General features: G+C 37.5%; 1 protein-coding gene across 2 annotated transcripts in view; it reads left to right on the forward strand.

The window, feature by feature from the left end:
• Positions 1 to 4,724: 4,724 nt before the first annotated feature.
• TENM3 (teneurin transmembrane protein 3) overlaps positions 4,725 to 24,940 on the forward strand; it is a 1,312,080-nt gene continuing 1,291,864 nt past the window's right edge. The window contains exon 1 of one of the 2 annotated variants that reach the window (XM_044297320.1): positions 4,725 to 5,079. The gene's annotated coding sequence lies outside the window, so the exon portion shown is untranslated. Of the gene's footprint in view, positions 5,080 to 6,942; positions 7,035 to 24,940 lie in introns of those variants that run through there. The other variant, XM_044297329.1, reaches the window with a different exon arrangement.

Here is a 24,940-nt window from a genome sequence, read left to right on the forward strand (position 1 = left end):
CACGCATGTTTTCTGAGATTTCTGAGTTGTGCTATCTAATCTAAGCAAACACCTTCAATTGCTTTTCAATGGCATAAAAAATGTATTGTACAAAATAAATGTGTAATTACTATATATATATATATATATATATATATACAGTGGGATGCGAAAGTTTGGGCAACCTTGTTAATCGTCATGATTTTCCTGTATAAATCGTTGGTTGTTACGATAAAAAATGTCAGTTAAATATATCATATAGGAGACACACACAGTGATATTTGAGAAGTGAAATGAAGTTTATTGGATTTGCAGAAAGTGTGCTATAATTGTTTAAACAAAATTAGGCAGGTGAATAAATTTGGGCACCACAAAAAAGAAATGAAATCAATATTTAGTAGATCCTCCTTTTGCATAAATTACAGCCCCTAAACGCTTCCTGTAGGTTCCAATGAGAGTCTAGATTCTGGTTGAAGGTATTTTCGACCATTCATCTTTACAAAACATCTTTAGTTCATTCAGTTTTGATGGCTTCTGAGCATGGACAGCTCTCTTTAAGTCACATTACAGATTTTCAATTATATTCAGGTCTGGGGACTGAGATGGCCATTCCAGAACGTTGTACTTGTTCCTCTGCATAAATGCCTTAGTGGATTTTTAGCAGTGTTTAGGGTCGTTGACCCCCTTAAAAACTCTCTCATAATTGGATTCACCTGTGTATGTAGGTCAGGGGTCACTGAGCTTACCAAGCCAATTTGAGTTCCAATAATTAGTTCTAAAGGTTTTGGAATCAATAAAATGACAACAGTGCCCAAATTTAAGCACCTGCCTAATTTTGTTTAAACAATTATAGCACACTTTCTGTAATTCCAATAAACTTCATTTCACTTATCAAATATCACTGTGTGTGTCTCCTATATGATATATTTAACTGACATTTCTTATCATAACAACCAACGATTTATACAGGAAAATCATGACGATGTCATGACCCTTGGACATGGTCGTGACTCCTTGGGAGCCGCATGCAGTTGCCTGCGGTTTGGTGTTGTGTCAACCGCAGCTGGGGGCACTTAGTTGTTTGCCTCAAGTGCGGTTGCCGCGGACAACAGGTTTGCGTGCGGTTTCCCTTGTCTGGTGTGCACGGGGGTTATTGTGTGCATTTCCCCTTTAAGTTGATGTTTTCCCTTCCCTGGTGTTGGAAGGGTTAACTTCCTTCCTAGAGTGTGTGTGCACTGGGTGTGTCTGACTGTTGGGTGTGGCTTCTTGGCCCTATAAAGCCTCAGTGGAAGGCAGTAGTCAGAGAGGGTGCTTCAGCCATGCTTGCTGGAGACATCCTCCTGGTTATTTACCAACTGCCAGTGGGGGCCACCATTCTGGTCATAAATTGTTACCTTGTCTGATGTGATGTTTATGTGTATGCGGTTGCTTGTTGCTTGCACCTTATGGTTTCCTGGTTTCCCGTGTGATGTACGGTGTGTGCTGTTGTCATTTGTGTTGGTTGTGGATAGCAGCACTTGCACATGGGTTTCAGGCTGTGTGTCTGTGGCAGGTAGGTGAGGTTGTAGTTTCCACGTACCTGCCACTGCCATAAGTTGTATTGGTTTCCCCTTATTTACAGCTTGGCCATTCTAGGCTCCTGTTCCTCTATGTCCAGGAGGAACAGGTAGTCTACCCAGCTCCTAGCTTAGGGACCTGCGGAGGGTTAGTAGGGACCGAGGTTCCAGAGCATGAGTCCTCCTACCTTTAAGGTCGGCTCATGCCGCTAGGAGTTAGGGTCAGATTTTGGAGGCTTTAGGAGGTGACCTGCTCCCTGATCCTGTTGTCCTGGCCAAGCAGCAACCAAACATCTATGGGTACCGCACGGCTCAGGGTTTCCCCCATCCCCAGCCATGACAGACGATTTCTGGATCAAATGTGACATGATATATGCATATCAGAATTTTTCTGTGTTGCATGTGTTCTGTGTTGTTTCTACATTGTGTACTTTTTCATACAGAAGAATATAATTTTACATCTAGTGTTTGATGACCGCTGATATTTAGGAACTGTTGTATCATAGACATCGACCAGCCAGGACTGGTGATATGTCACTTCCATGCATGGGCATAACTACCATAACTACCAGGGTAGCAGGCATGGCAGCTGCTATGGGACCCCAATAACTAAGGGGGCCCTTCTCCAATCAGACATATGTACACTAAGTACAGTGTATGGACATCGGAAGAGTGCATTCATTTTTGTATTATTTCAGTGCTATGACATCACTGATTCCTTCGTATACATCACCATGCATATTTTCATAGTATTATGATATCACTGTGAGCCTTATTGCTGTACTGTGACATTATTGTACACATTAATCCTGTGCCTTAACTTCACTGTGCACATTAGAAGATTGTTGTGACATCACTGTGTGCATTATCCCTGTTCGTTAACAAATCTAACATAATCATAAGCTTCTCTCATTCACGCTACTGAAGATGGTCATGGTGGTGTGGGGCTACATTCTAAGTTTTGCTATGGGGCCCCATGGGTCCTTGTTGCGAACCTGTTTCCATTTAGCATGTGTATGAGATTACTAGATATGGACACATAAATAAACAGTATTTCCATTCCACATTCATTTTGGCCCTAAGGTCAGCATCTAGGACATGGGGGTAATTATAGCCATAGCAGTCATAGCACTTGCAATGGGGCCCAGATGTTGAGATGCAAGAACATTGTACCTTTTTGTGGGGAATAACAATATGGAGTATTTTTGCTGCAATGTGGGTTTTCTGATCTATGGTGCCTTAGTGATATATACCTTAAAGGCTATATACACCTTTGCAGGCAGTTTTTTTTTATTATTGCATTGTACTCATTTTGAGCTAATATAACATTTAATTTGGTCTTTATTAAAAATATGGAGTAATTTATTTTTTTCTGTACAGAGCTGAGATGCTCTAGTAGCACCCTTTGGATTTTCTCTCTTTTCCATTAAACCAGGAGCTGACGGACTTCTTATCACTGCTCTCTGACCTTCTATACACTGTTTATAACTCAGCTCTTATCTTACTGATAAGAATGTGGCTTAAAACAGTGTTTATGACCTCTTAGTAGTTTAGAGATGAGGGTTATTAGATGACCGCCACAACGTGAAAGTACCAGTCACACAGCTAGAAAAACAGTTAACCTTTTGTGACAGATCGACTCAATATTTTTAATAAAGGCAAATTGAAAAAATAATTTTTAGCCAAAAATGAGTAACATGCAATCATAAAAAGAAATTGCCTCCTAAAATGTACATAGCCTTTAAATTATTGCAATTTATGCTGCTGTTTTAATTTTATTACACTAGATGGGGGGGGGGGGATGTTATTTTGCTTTTGGGCCCGATGAATTATAGTCACACCCCTGATCTATGACTTGGTTGGAATTCCCCATGCCTGATCCTTTCAGGAGATAATGCCAGAGATGTCTGCCACTGACTTGTCTCCTTTTCGGCATGCACTTTCGGCTCTGCCGACATCTATCCTATGTGTATGTGCAGCTTCAGTGTAGCCCCACCTTTTTTTATTAGCTATTCAGTACAAGTGAGAAGACACAAACGTTGAAATCCTAAATCTGCTTTATGTGAGAACCTCATCGCTGTATTATCTACTATATAATGAAGAATATAGGCAAATGCACATGTATTAGGCAATTGCTATAAAAGCAACTTCCAATATATAGTAAAAATCATGCAATAGATAAAAGGTGGCATGACATTTTAATTTAGTATGCATTGTCAAATGAAAGCATTAGACACGATCTGTTTATTCAAGCCCTATTTATGAAATGGTATAAAACCCCTTAAATTGTTGATTGACCTTTTGCCGTTATTGTTTGAAGATGTGACTTTTTTCTGCACTCTGCCTATCATTTTATATGAGATTTGTCGACCAACTTAAGCTATTACTATAGTTTCCATGGGTTTGCAATGTATTGCTGCGTCCCCTGGAGAGAAAATGTATTTTTCCTCTTTGGTACAGTAGAGAGCAGGCTTACAGTACAAACCCACAGCTAATTGCCTGCCTCTACTGCGAGCTGGCGTATCCTTTGAATTTTTACATTTGATTTGTTGAAAAATGATCAAGGTTCTCTGTTGGCTGTCATGGCTTTCTTATTCACTGCGCAGCTTCTTTGTGGGGTAAAAATGCACTTTTATTTTTATTATTATTATTATTATTATTTTATTTATTATTATTTTTTATTATTATTTACAGGAGTCACACACAGCTCAGACCGCAATATTGCTGGCAAGAAAGCCCAGCTAATGAAGCTGTAAGTTCATTAGTGTTTGCAATCAGCAGCAAGCAGACACCCTCATCAGGGCAGGAGGCTGCAAAGAGCCATTCATCAGCATGAAGTGTTATTCATGGATGACCCCTAAATCATTGCACTAGTAGTAGATGCACTGATTGGACACAGCATGGGAGCATTGGTACTTTGCATTAGCAGACTCAGACAGGGGGAGCGAGAAAGGGATAGGCAAGCCATGGGGAAATCCTGCAAGCAGCAGCACAAATAAAATCAGGCTGGCTTTTTCTTAAGACGTATACAGTATATGCACACATATTTCCTCCCTCTTTGATAAGGACGTATAAAAGTAGCATTCCTGCTGAGCAGCCAAAGAAGATTATAAATCTGCAGGCTGGTGGTTGCAGTGTTTAGAGGATGCTGGGCTCCCCCCTTGCTCTGTGCTGGGGAGGAGCATGGTAGGCTGCTGGGTAGAAGCAGAAGCAGCAGCTGCTTCACGTGTATGCCTGGCAGTGGCTGCTGGAGCTGCTCCCAGCCTGGACAACTACTCTCAGCTGTACAGCTACTACACCACTCTCTGCTTCTTATATCACCTAGGGGAGATAGGGCTTTAGAAGGGGGTGTGTGTATTCACAGGCTTGGAGAAACTACTCCCATACAAGTGTGGACTAGCTGCTGGCATAACTGCTACAGGATACTCAGCACAAGTTGCACCCTTTCAATTCATTCCCCCTTTTTGTATTGATCTTCCATTCAGCATCCCAAACTTACTTGATGTTTGGATCCCCAAAGAGAGAACTCTTAGGACATGAGAAGGTAAGTGGCAGATCTACTTTTGCAAATGCACGTTGTTTACGTCTCTGGTACATTGTAACACATGCAGCGTGTCATCGTCGCCAGATATTATTATGACTGTCAGTGCATGTTTGTTCCTGTGATGAGATACAGTAAAGGTGGGTCGTTTTTACATCTGCTGCCAGGCGCTTCCTCCATCCCTCTGGAAGTTCAAGAGTAGTCTGCGTCCAGGGGTGGATTGTAGGGACAGATGGTGCCATTGATCTTTCTGACATTTTCAAACCAAAGGGCAGGAATGATGCCAAATGACCCAAGCCTCTTCATAAAAAGAGAGGGCAGTGATCCATATGTTTGGGAATTAATACAAAACCGTAGAAACCTGTAGCCTTTCCAGGTTAGCTCCAGCTTCTAGCAACTCTGAAATGGGTACCTGAGAACCTCAGTGCACACTGCTACACATGGAGCTTAACCCATGTGAGTTGCCCACATACAAAATGTTTGTTCTTCAAGTTCAAATCAGCCACATTGGCATCACATTCCATGCAAATTGCCTTAATACTATATCAATCAGTAAGTCAATGTTTTAAAACAGTTTTCACTATTGATTTTCTGAGATCAGCTCAAATTGCTGTAGACTGTGAACCTGACGAACCAATTCTGCCATCTCAAACGTCAGTCTGATTTTTTCTTTTTTTTCTTTTTTGATGGCTGCCCAACTAGCTTTGATGTTATAAACAATCCGCCTCTACAAAAAGAACCATGTTTTGTGCATGTAGCGGCCAAGAAGAGGTTAACATTTGTTAACTGGCTTTCTAGTCAATAAGAGAGTGCAAGGAGTGGATGTCAGCATGTGATCATCCCGACCTTAACCCTGCTGGGAAGAGATGTGTCAATATCACCATAGCTGCTGCTTTCTTGCCAGAAAGTTCATTTCCTTCTATGTAGGACAAAGGGGGATTTTATTGTGAAAGCAGCCCTGACATCGCTGCTTGATTTCTGTTAATTGCAGTAAAACAGCGTTGATTTCGAAAGAACTGGTGTATTTTGTCAACACAGCACTGGTAGGATGATTGGTGTGGGAGAGGGAAGTCTTACTTGTTTTTGTTCCGGAACAAGAGAACAAATCAATCAGGTTGGAGCACACGCAGAGTTAATACAACCAGACTTAACCTGGCAGCTTTATTACAAATAGAACATATACAGCTGTACCATGAGGTTGTCACATGTGCATGGCAGCAATCAGCGTGCCTCTGTGTATTACTTCATGTAATACTGGACCACTTAGCACTTGATCTAGGGTAAGCCATGCTCTCCAGCCTTCTGTATCTGCTGTGCTTCTTAAAAAGGTCCCACATCTACAGTACACCATAAAAGCGAAGCCTAAGATAAAAACTTCCATTAGCCTGTCCACCTCCCTCAAAGGTCACACTAGGCCCTTTCACACATAATATATCTAAATCTGCTGTCGGCTTTCTTCCTTCTTGCACTTGACCTTAAAACATTTCTTTGGCTTCCTTATATCTAGAGCAGCATTAGTGACCAGTGGCAGTGCCCATTGTAATCCGGGTGGCAGTGTCTCTGTACTGCTGGGTGTCTGTCCTGACTTGTGCTTGGGCTAGAGATCTGGAAGCAGCGGGTGGTCTTTTACTCTTGGCAATGGAAATATGCCTCTTTTGGCAATTGGTTCTCTTGTAAGCTTGAACTCATAAGAAAGTGTCCATAACTTTCTAAACCGCTGGCATCAGCCTTCAGTAATACAGCTGCTGAAAAGTACAGGAATACAACAGAGGCGGGGCGGATAAAGGGTTAATTGCAATGAAGAACGGCCTGTAGATTATAAAGATGCAGAATTTAACGATCACCTTAATGACGTCTTGCATTTGCTCTTTTTTTTTATCTCTCGTGCTCCTTCGTGAGTCTGACCAATAGCACCTCAGAAGTTTGCAGCACAGCTGCTTTACCACTTTGAAAGTACAGTAAGTCCTCTCCGCTGTATTGTTTGACTATGGAAAGAAATAGTCCAAGTGTTAATGATAGAAACGCCGCAGTTCTTTTTCTTAATACACAAACCTTATTTTTATTCATTTATTTATTTATTTATTTTAATGTTATTTTATTGACTTATTTATTTATTTTAATGTTTATGTTTAATATGACATCTACGCTTTTTTTTTTCTTCAGTTAAATCATATTTTGTATTCAAATCATTCAACCCTTCATTTGTCAAGTGTCTGAAACATGACTTTTTATAATAGAGTGTTTTTTAGCTTTCAAACTTGTAGTAGTGTCAAGGGCAGTATGGATGCCAGCTATACAGTCTCTTGGGTACATACCTTTGATATATCGGGCAGGACTGTGTACCATGCATTCTTCTTAGGCATAATATTATATGATCGTGTTAATAAAATCGGTTCAATTACAAATAATACTCACAGATAAAATAAAAACACATGCATGGTGATATTAGACTACACGGCACCTTAAAATTGTTAATCTATAAGGAAATAGTTTTCCTTTTTTGTAGCCATTTAGTCTTCAAGTCATGTTCTACTCATATCATCGGGAAAGGGAAACTTTGCCTAACATGTATAATCCATTTAGCCAGTTGAGGCTAGTACTTCTGTTAAGCCCCACTGAGCTCCAGTAATTATATTTCAGAGTAATAACTTAGGAGGTATCATACAGAGAACAAGAGTCAAGCTCACATTGTGTCATAATAAAACATATTCATTTGAAAAGGAAGGAAATAGTACAGCTCTGCCACACATTATTCTCTGGGAACTCAGCCTTTTTCTTTCTTTTTTTCCCACTAAAAGACTGATATGTATGTAGAGCCCTGATTTCTGAAGAGATACCTCTGTAGAGAGTTTAAATCTGATCATGAAATGACAAAGCGTGTATTAATTTCCAGGTTTTTAATGATTATACTTATAATGTAAAATCAGATTTCCATTGTCTTGATAGTAACATAGCTATTGAGCCACCCCTGTCTAACATGGCAAAAAATGTCTATAATCGTGATCTATACTATAAGAAAATTTCTATATCTATTAATATTCCCGATCATGTCTCGTTTAATTTATTATATTCTTTGGGGGGGGGACAATGAACTTTCAGTAGTTTTTCTTTACTGCTGTTAACCAGTGCTACAATGTAACACTAGCATTTTCACTGAAGAAAAAGGACGAGAGTTCACAAGTTACATAAGTTCTGACTTATGTAATCGGGTGACACAATAACCAACAGGGACCCGTTAAAATGACCCGATATACAAACAGATTTGCTAGGTACTGAGAAAACATTGATTAATTGCCGCACCTTATAAAGTCTGATTTATTTCATATTATTTCGTAGCAGGCATTATGAAACTCTCCTTACAATTGAGATTAATGCATTGGAGCATATAAGTGCTTTGGAGGGCTGCATACATTTCCAGTGCCTTTGTAATCAATTTTAGATGCAAGCATTCCACAATGGATCAGCCTGCATCCAAACCTGCCTTATTATAGAGAATTAACTTGCGTCGTGATTGATAGCAATATTTCTCAATCTTGAAAACGCCATTTGTTTCAGAATAAGTGTTATGGCTTCTCAGCCTTTAGTGTGGAAACTCCAGACTCTAATTGCATTTATAGGAGGCCTTGATTTGTCACATTTAGAAGGTATCCTGAGAACTGCCATGACTCATTTGTGGTTTATTCCTGTTCTTCTAAAAGTGTATAGCTATATTATTGATGGTTATAGGCTGAACCTTTTACCAAATGTAGTCATAATTATTGCTAAGAAAGCTTCCTCTGTGACCTAGCTTAATTTCAAATGCTTTGCAAATCGCACAAGAGATGGGGATGTTGCAAGACATTTTTACAAAGTTGCAGAAGATACGTCTATGGGGATGACCACACGGTCAGGTTCCCTGATGCAGTTTTTGGAAGGCAAAATCAAGAGTGGGTCAGAAAGCATAAAAGACAGGTATGACTTCTCTTCTTTTTGAATTCACTCCTGATTTTGGCTTCCAAAACTGCATCTAGAAACCTGACCGTGTGGCCATACCCTATGGAGGCTGGTACCCACCAGTTAGTATTAAGGTCTTGCAAGTTGATGCTTTCGTCTTGTGCCTTAATGCTTGTCGCCCTTGAAGTTGGGCTATCTAGTCGAAGAACATCCCAATCCTAAACGCTATGTATAAGAAGCAGGTAACAAGTATTTCCACCTACATAGTTATTTAAGATTGAATCCAGACCCTTCCACTGATAACGCCTCTCAGCCCAGATACAGTATATGATATTGAGAGGCTGATCTTGGCTGTTTTGCACGGTAGCATAAAACAATTGTAATGCTATCTGGATGTGATGTCCCTTTTCTGTGTTTTATGAAAGTATTTTGTTGTAAGGCAACTCTTACATTAAATAGGAAACTAGTAACCCTCTCAGTATATAAAACATCCCACCCCCAGCAATAGGCATTCATGTGCTGCAATTCTCCAAATCCGGCATGCTTAGGCAATTTCACATTGTTAAAAAAGTCATTCATTTCTCTAATCTTATATTTCATCTTATTAGGTCGGAGCGGAGATGCATTGTCTTAATAGAGGGTGTATTTTTTACCTAGTTTTTCACTGGATGGTAAGCTAGGAAATCTTTCATTTAGAGTTGTAATAAGTGAATTTTAAATGTATACCAAAGCATTCATTTTTGATGAGTATTGTTCATAGACATATTTGCTTTCACGCTATATTTAGGCGGATGAGGCGGTTATTGCCTATGTCTACGCCTGTATCATGTCTGTCACATCCTTCAACCTTTTTGTCAATTTTGCAACTCTGAAGCCACTTTCCCATAGAAGATTATTATTATTATTATTATTACACCTCTTTTTGTATTTCATTGTAAAGCTTAGATGGAGAAGAGGGCTTATGGCTCCAGATGCCATGAAAAAACCTACTGATGGCCTGCTTTTATAATATACCTCCAAGTTGTGCCAGCTGCAAACACAGCTTCGCTACATCTGCCTATGCAATATTGTGTTTGGGTTGATGCCAAAGAGTTGTGTGGGTCAGTTAATGTCATTATAAGACAGTTTTTTTGACTATTTTTTTCTAATACATCTTTAATGCAAATGAATGAACCCATTATTCATACATGAGGGTCAATGGGTAGCGCTGGCTGCAATGCAAAGTTTAGCCATTTAGTTCTACCTTTTCATCATGTAATAGAAAAAAGAGTAAAAAAATCTGATAAATCACAGACATCACATTTAGTTAACATTAATCACATTGTGTTACTTTATTGCAAAAGGAGGCAGCAGCGCCCCAGCTTATCCAGAGGCTTCTGATAGAGGCCGGCTTGTCGTGTTCTGGAGCTGAATGCCATCTCCCACTTGGGCTGCCCTTTATATAAGAACAATCAAATGCTATTTAGTTCTTCCAATTTTTATTTCAATAAGTCGCTGTCCAACATGAAATATAGTTTGCTTTTAAGTGTCTTTTTTTTACAAAAGGGAGTGATATCATTGTCCAGCGATGCTCCACAAGTAACACTGTAGTTATCTATTCTTCATATCTAGCATACAATATGCCTCCTTTTACAACCACTACAGAGTGTGTGTGTGCCTGTACATGTGTGTGTGTGTGTGTGCGCCTCTACGTGTGTGCCTATACATGTGTATGTGCATGTACACGTGTGTGTGCCTGCATGTGTGTGTGTGCCTATACATGTGTGTGTGCATGTACACGTGTGTGTGCCTGCATGTGTGTGTGTGCCTATAAATGTGTGCGTGCATGTACATGTGTATGTGCCAGTACATGTGTGTGTGCCAGTACATGTGTGTGTGCCTATACATGTGTGTGTGTGTGTGTGTGCATGTATATGTGTGTGTGCCTGCATGTGTGTGTTTCTCTGTGCCTGTATGTGTGTGTCTGTGCCTGTACATGTGTGTGTGTGTGTGTGTGCCTGTACATGTGTGTGTGCATGTATATGCGTATGTGCCAGTACATGTGTGTGTGCAAGTATATGCGTATGTGCCAGTACATGTGTGTGTGTGCCTGTACATGTGTGTGTGTGTCTCTGTGCCTGTATGTGTGTGTCTCTGTGCCTGCACATGTGTGTGTGTGTGTGTGTGTGTGTGTGTGTGTGCCTATATGTGTGTCTGCCTGCACATGTGTGTGTCTCTGTTCCTGTATATGTGTATAACTGTACATGTGTGTGTGTGTGTGTGTGTGCCTGCACATGTGTCTGTGCCTGCACATGTGTGTTTCTCTGTGCCTGTACATGTGTGTGTGTGCCTGTACATGTGTCTCTGTGCCTGTACATGTGTGTGTGTGTCTCTGTGCCTGTATGTGTGTGTGTGTGCACTGTATCCATGAGAATGGACAAGAGAAGGAGCTAGCCCATAGCCTTTCATTCCTTCATACACGTAAATGGTACAGAGACTGGTCTTTTATTAAGAAATGCTAAATGACATCTAATACCACAATGCTAAAAAGTACCATCATTTGAATGTAAAAAAAAGACCAGCTAATGCCCGCATGCTGCCCACGCTGTGATTTGTGCTATTAAATTATGAACATTTGATCTCCTGCCTGAATACATGGTCATTACTGGTTCACATATGGTTTGCTTTGTAAGTGCTTGATCAGCATAGGAACAAGAGACAGTGTCTTATAGGCGTCTGCAGTGAATGTTCTGTAGATGTATTACATCTTTATTTATCCTATACATCACCATCATCACCCTCGCCTACAGTAAGTACTCAGCTAGGGACTGAAAGGGGAAGGTGTTGGATTTAATCCCTTAACGTCTTTAATAGAAAACAAACAGTAGAAGCCGAGACACCACAATCATATCTTACTGGTTAGAGTTGTATTTGAATATTTCAGGGATGACATATCTATCTATCTATCTATCTATCTATCATCCATTATCTATCTATCATATCTATCTATCTATCTATCTATCTATCTATCTATCTATCTATCATCCATTATCTATCTATCTATCTATCATCCATTATCTATCAATCTATATATCTATCTATCTATCTATTCAGCCACCCATTATCTATCTCCCAATCTTTATATCTTTGTTTATCTATCGATCTATTTCCCTTTCTATCTGTGTCTATCTATCTATCTATCTATCTATCTATCTATCATCCATTATCTATCTATCTATCTATCTATTCAGCCATCCATTATCTATCTCCCAATCTTTATATCTTTGTTTATCTATCGATCTATTTCCCTTTCTATCTGTGTCTATCTATCTATCTATCTATCTATCTATCTATCATCCATTATCTATCTATCTATCTATTCAGCCATCCATTATCTATCTCCCAATCTTTATATCTTTGTTTATCTATCGATCTATCTCCCTTTCTATCTGTGTCTATCTATCTATATATATAGCTGTGTATATATTTTAAACCCCTTGGAACAATGATAAAACCTTCGGGGCTATCAGCAATAAGTAGATTGCGTTCCATTGTGTTCATGGAAAAGGATGGCTGTCTAATTCCCCCCTACTCTGTGTGACACTTCTAGTCTGGAATTTGGTAGACCATTATCTAGGAGTCATAATGTAATTTTGTAGACCATTAAAGAGCCGACATTAACATATTACACATTCCTCACTCATATAGTAGTCAAGTGACAACTCTAACATCTCTATCAGTCTACTATTCAATTTACCAAGCGATTGCATTAGTCATTTACTTTTGTTTTAAAGCATCATGTGAGCTCTTAATGTAGCTTTTATAATAGGGCGAGGATATATTTGATGTATTATTTGATACGCACCAGGTTAATGTATCTAATGACACTTTATTTGTTTATTGGAGAACACGGATTTTCTCAGATTAGGATTCATTTCATTAAAATGAATTTGTGAAACTGCCACTGTAGCTTAGAACTGGTCATAGCACATATATTGTAACTTTCTATGTGTTTTTGAGCAGTCTGATATCAATATAAAGGACATAAGCTCTCTTCTCCCCGGCCCATGGATGCCTGTACAGCAGGCTATCTGGTTTATTTTGTAGCCTAATCCAAGCTGGTACAAATCTGAGAGAACCAGGGTAAAAAGGATGCACAGTATTAGAGCTCACAGTTTGCTGCCCTCTTTTTCTCCCCACTGTGATGGTGGCGTTCTCCTTTCACATATGCTTGGCGGCACATCACCATTTTTTCCCCCCCTCCTGAGCATCTTGTTTCAGTACCCCCTGAGTATCTCTGTAGTTTGCCCAAACCATCCTTCTCGTCTGAACGAAGCAGAGCAATTGCAGAAGAGACAAGGATGGCAGGTGCTCTGTGACTTTTCAGTGGTATGCCTTTTTTCTACGTTCCCCCCCCCCCCCCATTGAATATATAACGTAAGCGGCTGCTGGTTTTATTATTTAACTTGGTTTCCACGATCAATTATGTGATTGTATAGTGTTACTCTATTAAGACAATTCTGTAAATGGCTTGGGAACATAAGCCTTTAAGTGCTAAGGGAACTTGAAATACATTGAAGTACAGGAGTTGTATAAATAGGCTGAAGGCGTGAATTACAACTGCACTGTATGCTATGTGAGGATAGGGATTGATGCATTGCTCTATATATATATATATATATATATATATATATATATCTATGGAAATAATCAGTGTCTTAATATGTTGGTCCATATGCAAAGTGCTATACTATACATAATGTATTAGAGGTTCTTGTTGTATCCTAAATGTATGCCTATTAAATAAAAGCTGTGTAACTGCATATTCAGCAACCAGTGAAGCAGAACTGTGCAGCAGTAGGATTGCCCCTCTTAGAGAGGGAAATGGAATAGACAGGCACATTGACTATTAAAGGGACCCTTACACAGCTCAGTGTGAACAAGACATTATTCTTGGAGGCGAGAAGCCTTGAATGGATGCGAATCTCATAAATCTGTCCAGTCTTTTGTGAGTTTTCCTGGCCTTGGTCTCAAGGAAGGTGAAAAAGTTAAAGAATTGGCACTTGGACGTCATTCTCGGGATGCAGATTTTTATTTATAATATAAATAGCTGTCCGTCTCTAATTCTAATGTTTTATGTCATTCGAGTTCGATTTTGTATGCAAGGACGCCATACAATCTACTAGCCAATGGAATGAGGACATTTGGCATGCATAATTGGTAATGTACTTATTTATTTTTTAAGGAGAAAGTGCTTTGATGTTTCGTTTTTATATGCGATAAGGCCCGCAAGTATTTTAATATATGCCTATACAGGTGAAGTGCTGGAACTCTTTATGACATCATGATGATCTGGGCTTTTTCATAGGACTGCAGGTAAAACTATGGAGTGCTCATAAGAACTAGCTCAATGATAAATTCAGCACTGCTTCATCACCTAAATAGGATAAGAGGCAAAGTTTTAGTTGTTTGAGGAGTTTCGTGGAGTCAATTTATTCCATATTTCCCATGAGGCAGACTGAGTCCTAAAATCGCATGCCACTTTCCTCATTTTAAATGTTTCAATAAAGCCAGGTCATGCAGAAGTAGGATTAGATAAATCTGAATTCCTCTCTTAAAAACCCAGTGAAGCTTCCTTTTCCCAACCTACACGAAAAAAGAGGAGTGTTTAATTATCTCCACTTCAAACGTGTATTCTGCACAGCTGGATATAAGAGTCTGTTCTAGATTTCAAAAGAACAGGCTTTTATTGAACAGTTTGAGTCAACTGGCTATACTTTCTGCTGTTCCCTGTGTAGGTATTGACAATAGAAATACTGCAGCCCTCACTGGGCAATCTCTTGTGCCACACATTAGAGGTACTGCCGATAGAAATAGGTAAAGTCAGACTATTATACACCTTATCCTATACTGAACCACTGTTATCATAGGTGCCCCTTCATCAGCAATCTCATTACAGGGAATGCAAACAATTACAACACTTTCCATAGCAGACATGATATTATTAGAGCTTATTTCATTATGTAGTAGACTTGAAAACGCTCATAAATGTCAAACATTTCATTGTTAAATGCTGTAGTCTATGGGTTTTTCTATTGAGTGTGCATTTTAATGGTGTTGGGCTATTTTATGGTAATATAACAAGGTCAGTATAAAAATGGCATTAATTTTATAATCAGTAAACATATCAATGGATGCTGTATACTTTATTGTGCATTTACCTTCACGCTCATGTTCATTTGACGATTAGAGAGTCACAGCTTGACCAAGTATAGAATGAAGTATTACCATAGAATTGAAGAGGGTAGGATAAAATTGATGTCGAAATTGACCATTCCATTGATGTCTCCGGACGTCTATGACTTATAACTGTGGGTATACACATGTCCTTTTAACGCATACCAAATAAGGCATGCGTCAATAATCCCTTATTTTGTCCTCGTCCTCATTTTCCCTTCTAGTTTTTTTCTGTTGTTGAGAAGCATTGATGTGTTTTTGAAGACCTCTTGGTTTGTCTGTGGAAGCAAAGCAGTCAATATATGTGCAGCTCAATAACATTTAACATGACTATAAAGTGTAATTTTCCTAGGCAGAAGCTTTGCTGTGATGAGTTAAGTGCCAACTACTAACTCAGGGAAAGAAAAAAAAATACATTTTTGTATAGTTGCTTATTAGATATAAATGTAGGATATGCAGCACATAGATATTGTTGGAGATATATTCTTTCTTTACAGAAACCCTAAAATTATCTTCTATAACTAATATATTTACAGATTTATATGTTCACTATATGAAATAAATGATAAATATTGACAGTTGATACTATAAGGAATAAAGATAAAAGATTCTAAAAAAAATAGATTCAATTTGAAAAATATAGAAATATTGTCCTTTCAAGAAGCCACCAAACTGTTTATCATTGATTAGTGGCAATAACAGGTCCTCAGAAATGTCTCCTCAATTTATATTGTCTTGGTGGTTTGCAGCATAGAATAGTTGAATGATTCTTGACAAAGTTAAATTAGTTGTCACTATGTGCTACGGGGGTTATGGATGGTTTTGCTTTGCTCTTATATGGAATATCTATATTTAAAAAAATACAATTAAAAACAATTGAATTATTGTCTTTCAAGAAGTTATGACCATGTAAAGAAGCCACCAAACTGTTTATCATTGATTAGTGGCAATAACAGGTCTTTGAAAATGTCTCCTCAATTCACATCATCTTGGTGGATTCCAGCATAGAATAGTTGAATGTTTCTTGACAAAGTTAAATTAGTTGTCTCTATGTGCTATGAGGTTGTGGATGGTTCTGCGTTGCTCTTATATGGTTAATGAGCAACAAAAAGTTAAAATATATGGAAAGTTAGGTCAATATATTAAGTAAGACCAAATGGCATGTTCATAGAAGAAATATGACGAATAAACATATCAGCAAAATAGATTATTCTTGGGAGATATATTTGTAGTAACCATATCAGTAAAATAAATCCTTCAATCAGCTGCATATAATTTTAATTTTCTCTGCCCATAATCTAAGCGGAGAAATTATTTGGTATGGTGAACTTGTAGCTGACAACAGGTACTGTGACATGGTCAACAAAAACGTCTTCAGGCTTGCCTGGACATGTGGACTTTTCTGAAATGTACCAATATCTTATGTTATTTCAGTAAGATGTCAGTTATTAGCTTGCATGCACAATTACAGTACGCAGGAATGTTCTCATGAGCAAAAAGATCAAGTTGGATTTAAGATGGTATAAGCTATCAAAAAGTTGAATTTCTAGAATAGGGCAGGTGGAAACTCCTTAGTCATAGGATAACATTATTTAAAAATAAAGATGTGTGCTTTCATTTTGCATATACCAAGGTTGGTTTTAGGAGTTTATATTGGTTTTGAAGTCTAAGGAAGAAAAGTATACAATCAGAAGATTGAAATTCTGGTGAAATCAACCAGATTTTCATTACTGAGACCTAGAAATCAGAGTATTTCTTTTTTTCTTTTCTGTCCAATTATAAAAGCTGGTACTTCAGTAATAACCCATGTTTAATACTTTGCTCATAATGTGCACAAACTGTCCTTTGATGTGTCCTACATACATTGAACGCTGATTTCTTCAAAGCTGTCGCTTCAGTGCCCTCCTGATATACTCTTAGCAATAAACAAATAGACTTGTGTGCTCCATGCTGTGCTTCACTGAATCAGAAGCCACCTTTCTTCTTCCCCTATCTGCTTTTCATTATTTCATCCTCCTATTAGGTAAGCATTCACTTGCTTTTAGAAATTATTAAAGTTGATTGTAGTCACTTAATATGCTTTTGTTAAAGGCCTACACCAGTGGCTGGTATATATACAATGATAAATGTCATCACTTTGATGTTCAGATAGGTCCACTCATACTTTTCTGTGCATCTCATGTTTCTTGTGATAAAAATGTAATACATTCCCACACAGACACATAGAACATAAACTACACCCAACAGAAAATGGCAAATTGTATTTTGTTTTAAAAGATGTTGTGCCCCTCATCTTGGGCTATCTTGAGCCAAGAGAAAAGTTAATAAAGGTCCCATCTGTAAGTAGTTTGTCCTTAGAGTGGTGACATAGGAGGCTCTATGAGTGACTGTTAGCCCATATAGACTTAAAATATTCTACCATTTTTTTCTCTCATGGATATTATAAAAAACAAAACTTTCTCTATAAAAAAAAAACACAGAGGGCAAAACTAAAGCGGTACAGAGCTTGCAATTGCACCATGAGGCTTTGTAGGGTCAGGAGGACCTATATCAGCACTATTTATCATGTATGATAGCCTGGAGGTCTGATATTGGGATATTTGTATGTTTTCACCATGTTTTTGTAGGTTTCTTCCTGGTAGGCCAAAGCGAGATTTGGATTGTGAGCCCTACTGGGGGCAGCAAGTGATGCTAATTCCTGTAAAGCACCATGGAATATGTTTGTGTTACATAAGCAAGTAATAGAGAAAGAGCAGCAATTGTCTTTGAGTGTGAGAATACAAGTTCTGTTGATCCAGGTGGTTTTATACATAGCCAAACTACTCAAGAAATGTTGTAGGGAGAAGAATTTGAAACTCTACTGGCATGAAGGAACAGCTGCGGTCTTGTATTCTGTCTAGACTTGGCACAGGAGCAGGCGTTGATCAGTTTGTCAATGTTCAATGAATTCAGATGCATCCAGAGGAGGCTTATTATTTGGCAGAATGTCTAAAATACAAAGATTGTGTTTCTAACATTTGTACAAATAGTTTTCATGTTCCTGCACTAACCCATGCATTATTAGCTGGACCTAAGCTGATAAAGAGCTGTCAGAGTCTACTGTCATATTTGTACCCAGCACAGCTGTCCTCTCTCTGCTTAACACCACTTGTCCTTTGTACTCTAGTCACTGACATCTAGATCTTATGGGCAGACATATGTAGAAGTCACTGGGTTACATCTGAACAGGTGATTCATTTATTCTAATGGGATTTTTCGGCTTAAAATATACAGAGTGTGGGCTGGAGTCTGTTGTAATGGTAAAAAATATAGTCTACTCTATAACCAGCAGATAAAAACTGAATATAAACTTTCCTGTGCCGTATAATTCGGCCGTTTGTGCACCATTTAGGTGAAGAATGTTCTTGATTAGACTGTAGCAATGGGAGAAGTCGGAAATATAATATAGACAGATGTATAATAAAATTACACCAACCATCATTCTATATTCCAACAAAACGTGTATTTTATTCTGACCTTAGCAGAAGATAAAAATGTGCGTAGTGACAGTGCAAAAGACGTACTTGGCTACTGCCAGGTCTGGCATAGGACTTGTTTCTAAAACTGTCTCATTGTGTAGACACTTATAGTACTGGAACGTAGCTATTAGCAGTTTGCAAGGGTTGATCAGTAAATGCCTCTGTGTTTTTATCCTTGTTTTCTGCCTGTGCAACTGTGAGCAGAGACTGTAATATCATTTCTGTGTTTTGCATAAATATCTACTTTATGATGGAAAATACATTAACTCTGTTATGTACAGTGTGACAAATGACAGGCCTGAAAGGGATGGCACAGTGATTTTTTTTTTCTCTGAACTGCCATCAACTAATTTTAAACATATCAGATGGCTCGAAGAGATCTTTATCAAGCTTAATGCTGACATTATCATATTTTTTTTATCTCTTTAACTGGCATAAAAGAGACATGTTTAATAAATGTAACGTTTGAAATCTGAATAATAATAATAATAATAATAATATTTTGATTTATGCAACATATTATTATTAAACGCACCTATGAATTTGCAGTTACTTACATATTATTATAATTTGAATAAAGTAAAATATATAAATAAATATAATTTTTTTTAAAATATCGGATCTTGTATTATTGAAGGAAAAAAAAAAAGAAGTAAAGAATATAAAAACTTTTTTTTTACGTTACATTTCATGACTCGCCGTACAGTGGACTATGTTTATCCAGAAATAAGAATATCTACAATTCATTTGAATAAGGTATGTTCATTGGAACCCAGCATTCTGAGGGGCCCGTTACTCTTCTGCACAGCTCTATTCCCTCCCAAGGCACTGAATGGTAATTTCACAAATGTAGCAAAGAATATTTATGTTTATTGGTATATTCATCTGGGCTGATTTGGTTTATTATTCATTTAATTTATGGATGGATGGAAAGATATATATATATATATATATATATATATATATATATATATATATATATATAGATAGAAAGATACCTGTAGATAGATAGAAACATTTAAGGTGAGACTATCTTTTGTAGTTGGTTTTGCTTTATTTGTGCCCTAGAGGCCTTTTCTGTGGCGCACATGAGGTTAAGCTACATATATTACCTAATTATGTAAAATGAACTATTTGGAAGGTTGTTTGGCAGCAATCTTGTTTTTCCACCTTGACTGTGAAAGCGAATACGTAGAGTGAATAATTGTAGTGTGGAGCTTTTAGGGTCCTGTGACAAACGGTAATGGTGGCGTTGTACTAACCAGCATTGTGTATTTCTCTGCATGCTGCTCAAGTCTTCAATTTTATTTCAAGTAAAGCAACATAAAGGTGGCTTCGAACTGAGCTAGAAATCTTCATTTTAGTTACTGTCTTAGTTAATCCCTGTTAAATGATCTTATTATATGTCTTGGCACATCCTGTAATCAGTGAAGAGCATGGTTTATTTCTCTCTTTTTTCCCAACAGACTAAAAAGGCATAGATGAATTCATAGAGGGTCATTTTTGCCAAAGTAGCCTTGCTTAACCCTTTGTGACAAAAGGCCCTAAATACCTCTGTAGACTGGAGTCTCACGTGGATAAATATATTTTATGGTCATTTGCTTTAGTATCCATCTTATTGTGGAAATCATGAGTGAATTTATATTCAGTTTTACTTTATGTATATGTCAAGAGGAGAGCTTAAAAACAGCTTTTTCCGAATTTGGAATTATAAACGGACAAAAGTTTCTACACAATAACATATACATTATGATAGTAGATATAATGAACTCTTTACATTAATGCAAACAAAACCAGAGGACATTCCATTAAAGGAAAGAAAAATAGGAAAAAAATCTGTAATAATTGTGTAAGCCATAAGAAAAATGACATTTTGGGTTGTGAGTTTCTTTTAATGTGTATGTAATCTGCCTTTATAAATGGCCTCAGAATTAAAACTAAACATTTTCAAATACTTTTTTTTAAATAAAAATGTTTATGGGTTGCATGTGAAGGATACTTTGGTTAGCAAAATTATTAGTTTTTTATATGTAAAAAAAGGTCCCTTTGTATTATTTGGCAGCTTAAGATATGGACACTGTTTCTTGACATTATTGAAATGTTACTGTTAAATATAGCAAAAAAAAAATATTAGATATATATCATTTTTTTCACTGAAAGTCAGCAATGCACACATATTTTTAATTTTTTTTTTGCAAACATTGAACACACTTTTTTAAGCATTAAAGTAAAAATGTGTATAGTATATCTTAACTGTATGCCCTAAGTGAGGTGTCAATAGAGACAAAAGCCACCTGCTTTGGACCCTGATCTTTTCGCTACAAGAGTGACAATTGTTAAAAACAGCAGATGGAATGTAATTTGTTTCTCCACAGCAAACGCTCCAACTAGCAAGACTGTCCAACAAAGCTGCCTTACACATTAATCTAGAGGTGAACAAACTGGACAATTTCAACTAAAATTATAGTTTGTTATAGGAAATTTAGCTAACCAGTGAGAGGCAGTCATTCTTTGGAAGGAAGTAAGACCTTTTAAAAAATTTCATCCAATAAGTAGCAGTCCACAAATGATCTTTCTGGGAAAGAAAAACGCTAATAAGATTGCTCGTCCTTCGTCAAACATCCTTGAATATCAATGGTCAGTTTGAACCACTGTACTGGCCATATGGTGTAACAACAGTTCAGTAATTGTTTTTTCAATTAATGATTGTTTAACCATCAACCTACCTCTGTCTAATATGACTACCTTTAGGATTATCCAAAATATGGTACACGTTTATCAAAGCCCAAATTTTTTTTTTCATAAAGGGATTATTGAAGGACCATTCCTGACAATCACCAGATCATAGGAGCAGCAGGGAGCTGCATATGAGGACAAGTGATCATTTCTGTAATCGCTCATCCCCATGTAGATTCATATTTTCTGGCCAGCAAAGATTTTCTGGCCCAGAAGCAAAGATTTTAGGTGCCACATCAACAATGCTTTTACCAGAAGAACAAGTGTTTTCCCCTTCATCAGGTGTTTGGCGGTACCTTTACACAGGGCAATAATAACGGGCCTCTACAAAATGGTCTTTACCCACAAATATTTTTAATCCTGCATGGCTGCTAATAAACTAATGCTGAACTGCTCCTACTCCTCATACTGCTAGGTTCTGACTCGAATGTCAAGTATCAAATTTATTAGACTCTCATTATCCATTCTCTCATACACCAGTCCACTAATCAAAGGGTTAATCATCAAATCATCCTCTTGTTAGACATACTATTTGCCACAGATAATTCTTTCTAATCGACATTCCTTTCTATCAAATGCTTGATTTAAAGCTGTCCTCTCCACACCTCGTACTTCCAGCTCAGCTTGTTACTGATTAAATTCTTTATAGCTGAAGTTTACATTTTATCTACATTTTCAATATTATTATGGATATTCTCTTGCCAAATTCATTAAAATATTTCCATAGAGCAACAAACTAAAAATAAATGGCACATAAACGATAATAACATGGCTGATCGCTTTAATATTTAACTACTGAACCAAAAGTGTCTTTATTGGTATAATCTGTAAGTGGAAAATTACCTTTTTAATTTCTACATGACATTTGCCTATTCCAAATGAAAATGACTTGCTTAACTTTAAATTCCCTAAACAACCCAGCGTTAATCCTGCTGCTAACAAACCTAAGAAGAACTCTGTGCCAGGCCACACAATTCTTATATAAGCAACTCTACTGGGTATTTCGGATAACATATGAAAAAAAAAAATATATATATATATAATTATTAAGAATTCTCTCCTTAAAGTGACCTCTGGTTCAAGAAAGAAAATCACATTAACTAGGAAATGCCAATTCCTGGGCTCCTCTTTTGCCATCCGAGATAGTAGATTGCCTCTCAAAATACGTGGTGCACACTACACACCAGTAGTTCATGACATTACAGTATTCCTACAATTCCATTTTGCTGCTCTATGTGTCATTTTACAATACCACCATATGGCACCAAAGTATTATGTCCAAGAAGTGAGGCATCTAGAGGCTTTTTTTTATTTTTTACCATTTATTTTGGCTAAAATATATACATGAAACCCTGCATTATGTGACCTCAGAAGGTTGAACCCTTGCTTAAAGCATATGTCTACTTTTAGGCAGTACGCTTTGTTATAAATTAGGTGAAGCATCCAGCAGTCCATGCGCTTTGACTGAAATCTATAACCAAAAAAACTGGTGTAGAATAAACATGGCAGGGCCGCCAGCCCCTCCCCACCTTTGCCATGCCCCCCCCTTTTCTGGAAAATGTCAAGTTTGTGACTTTTGCTTGCCACAAAAGTAGAGTATCTTTATGAAAAATCTGCCCCTATATCTCTAATCCTCACTTGTCCCTGAGCTGATGGGTTTAGACTAGCTGCTATAATTGTCTGCTAATAAACTATACATAGTGATGGAGATTCTGTTCCTTAACTTTCTCTAACTCATTAAAAATAACTCAAAATAACCATACATGATATTAAAGAAAAGTACTGAGCAGTAAAGAAGTGAATGAATTACTTAGGTAAGCTATAACATTTACTATTAGCTGCAAAATCATCCCTGTGTATATCTGTCTCACTCTGCTACTCACCGCTCCTCCCCTACCCTCTCCATAGAACAGGTCTCTCAAATCTCAGAATTCAGAATGGATATTAGTTTGAGAAAGATACAATATAGGAAAGGACTAATAACTGAAGACTAAGGCATTTTCTCTGATGAGATATAATGCAAAGTCTCATAATCACCTGTACTATTGATTTATGCAAAGTTGTGTGAAATGTTAGTGACCATTTAAGGGTAAATTAATTTAGAGCGCCTAATCGTTCAGACTTTTCAGAATATTCTGCCATGAGTCTATATCTGAATAATAACACTATACCAAGCCATCATATAACTTGTAAGTAGCTTTTTCAGCAGTTTTTCACCTTTGCATGCTTCATCTATAATTCTTAGTTCTCTCTCAGCTGGTTGATGGATATTAACTCATCCCTGTAGAATACACATTGAAACACCAGATTGTGTTTCCTAATTCTCTCACTCGCTAACTCTGTATCACTCAGAGGCTTGATATCAAACATTATAGAGAAGCCTGGAGCAGTAGTGATGTGAATAAAGCACTCAGGATGAGTTACTATTAGTGGCTAAAATTGTGTTGAATATCTGTGCTGCATGGTCTCTCTGCTCTTCCCTCTCCTTTCCATAGACTATGTAATGATGTACTCTGATCTTTCAATGAGCAAGCAGCCTGGCTTGGTTTCAAAAGATAGTCATGGGGGATGGGGGGGGGGGGGAAATAAATCTAGAACATCTAGTTTTTTATATTCACCTTGGACTATTGATTTATGCAAAGTGATGTGAAAGTATAGTGACCATTTAATGGTTCACAGGTGTATTTAGAAAATGTGGTGTATAGATATAGAACACACACGGTTTATAACAACCTATTTTGTCTTTCAGTTTATTAAATGAAGAAAAAAAAGTCATTGTGTTGCATGTTGCCTTCCTAATTGTACAAGATTATCAGAAATATGAAGGCATTGCTTCTATGAGGCCTTGGTGGAAGCATTATTGAAGACTTTGGATTAGGCTATTATTGTATTCTACACTTAGTAAAAAAAAAAAAGCTACATAGCAGATAAAATCTAAGAGTCTTTTACCAGATTCACGGCCAAACCTGCTTGGTCTACATGGTGCTTTGATGTATGGCTTTCTGAACATTATAAACTTTTACAGCATACCTGCTAGCATAAACTATACTGCCTTGTTCACAACAACTTCTTCCCAGCGGAACCACTTATTTTCCTACTGCAGTTATCTTTTCTGACTGAATCAATGAATACATAAGACAAAAGGATGATCTTAGAACACAAAATAATTATTCCAGCGCATAGTTTTTGCACTTGAACAGAAAGGCTGGGGCTACTCACAGATTTCTGTTCCATAACAGCTTCAATGGTAAATGTCTCGCTATATAAGCACGATTTGCATTTTCAACCTGTTTTTCTTCTCACTATATCTGTATGCCAAAAGTTGCATAAAAATATCATGAAAGTTGCATTCTCTTTTAATTCAGTTTATTTTTATCAACTGCAATGAAGCAAAGTAGCTTCTATCAAATTTGTCACTCTGCAGAAAATCTGTGTGATACACCAGCAGACGGCGCAGGGCT

This window comes from Bufo gargarizans, chromosome 1 (assembly GCF_014858855.1).
Source record: "Bufo gargarizans isolate SCDJY-AF-19 chromosome 1, ASM1485885v1, whole genome shotgun sequence".
NCBI lineage: Eukaryota > Metazoa > Chordata > Amphibia > Anura > Bufonidae > Bufo > Bufo gargarizans.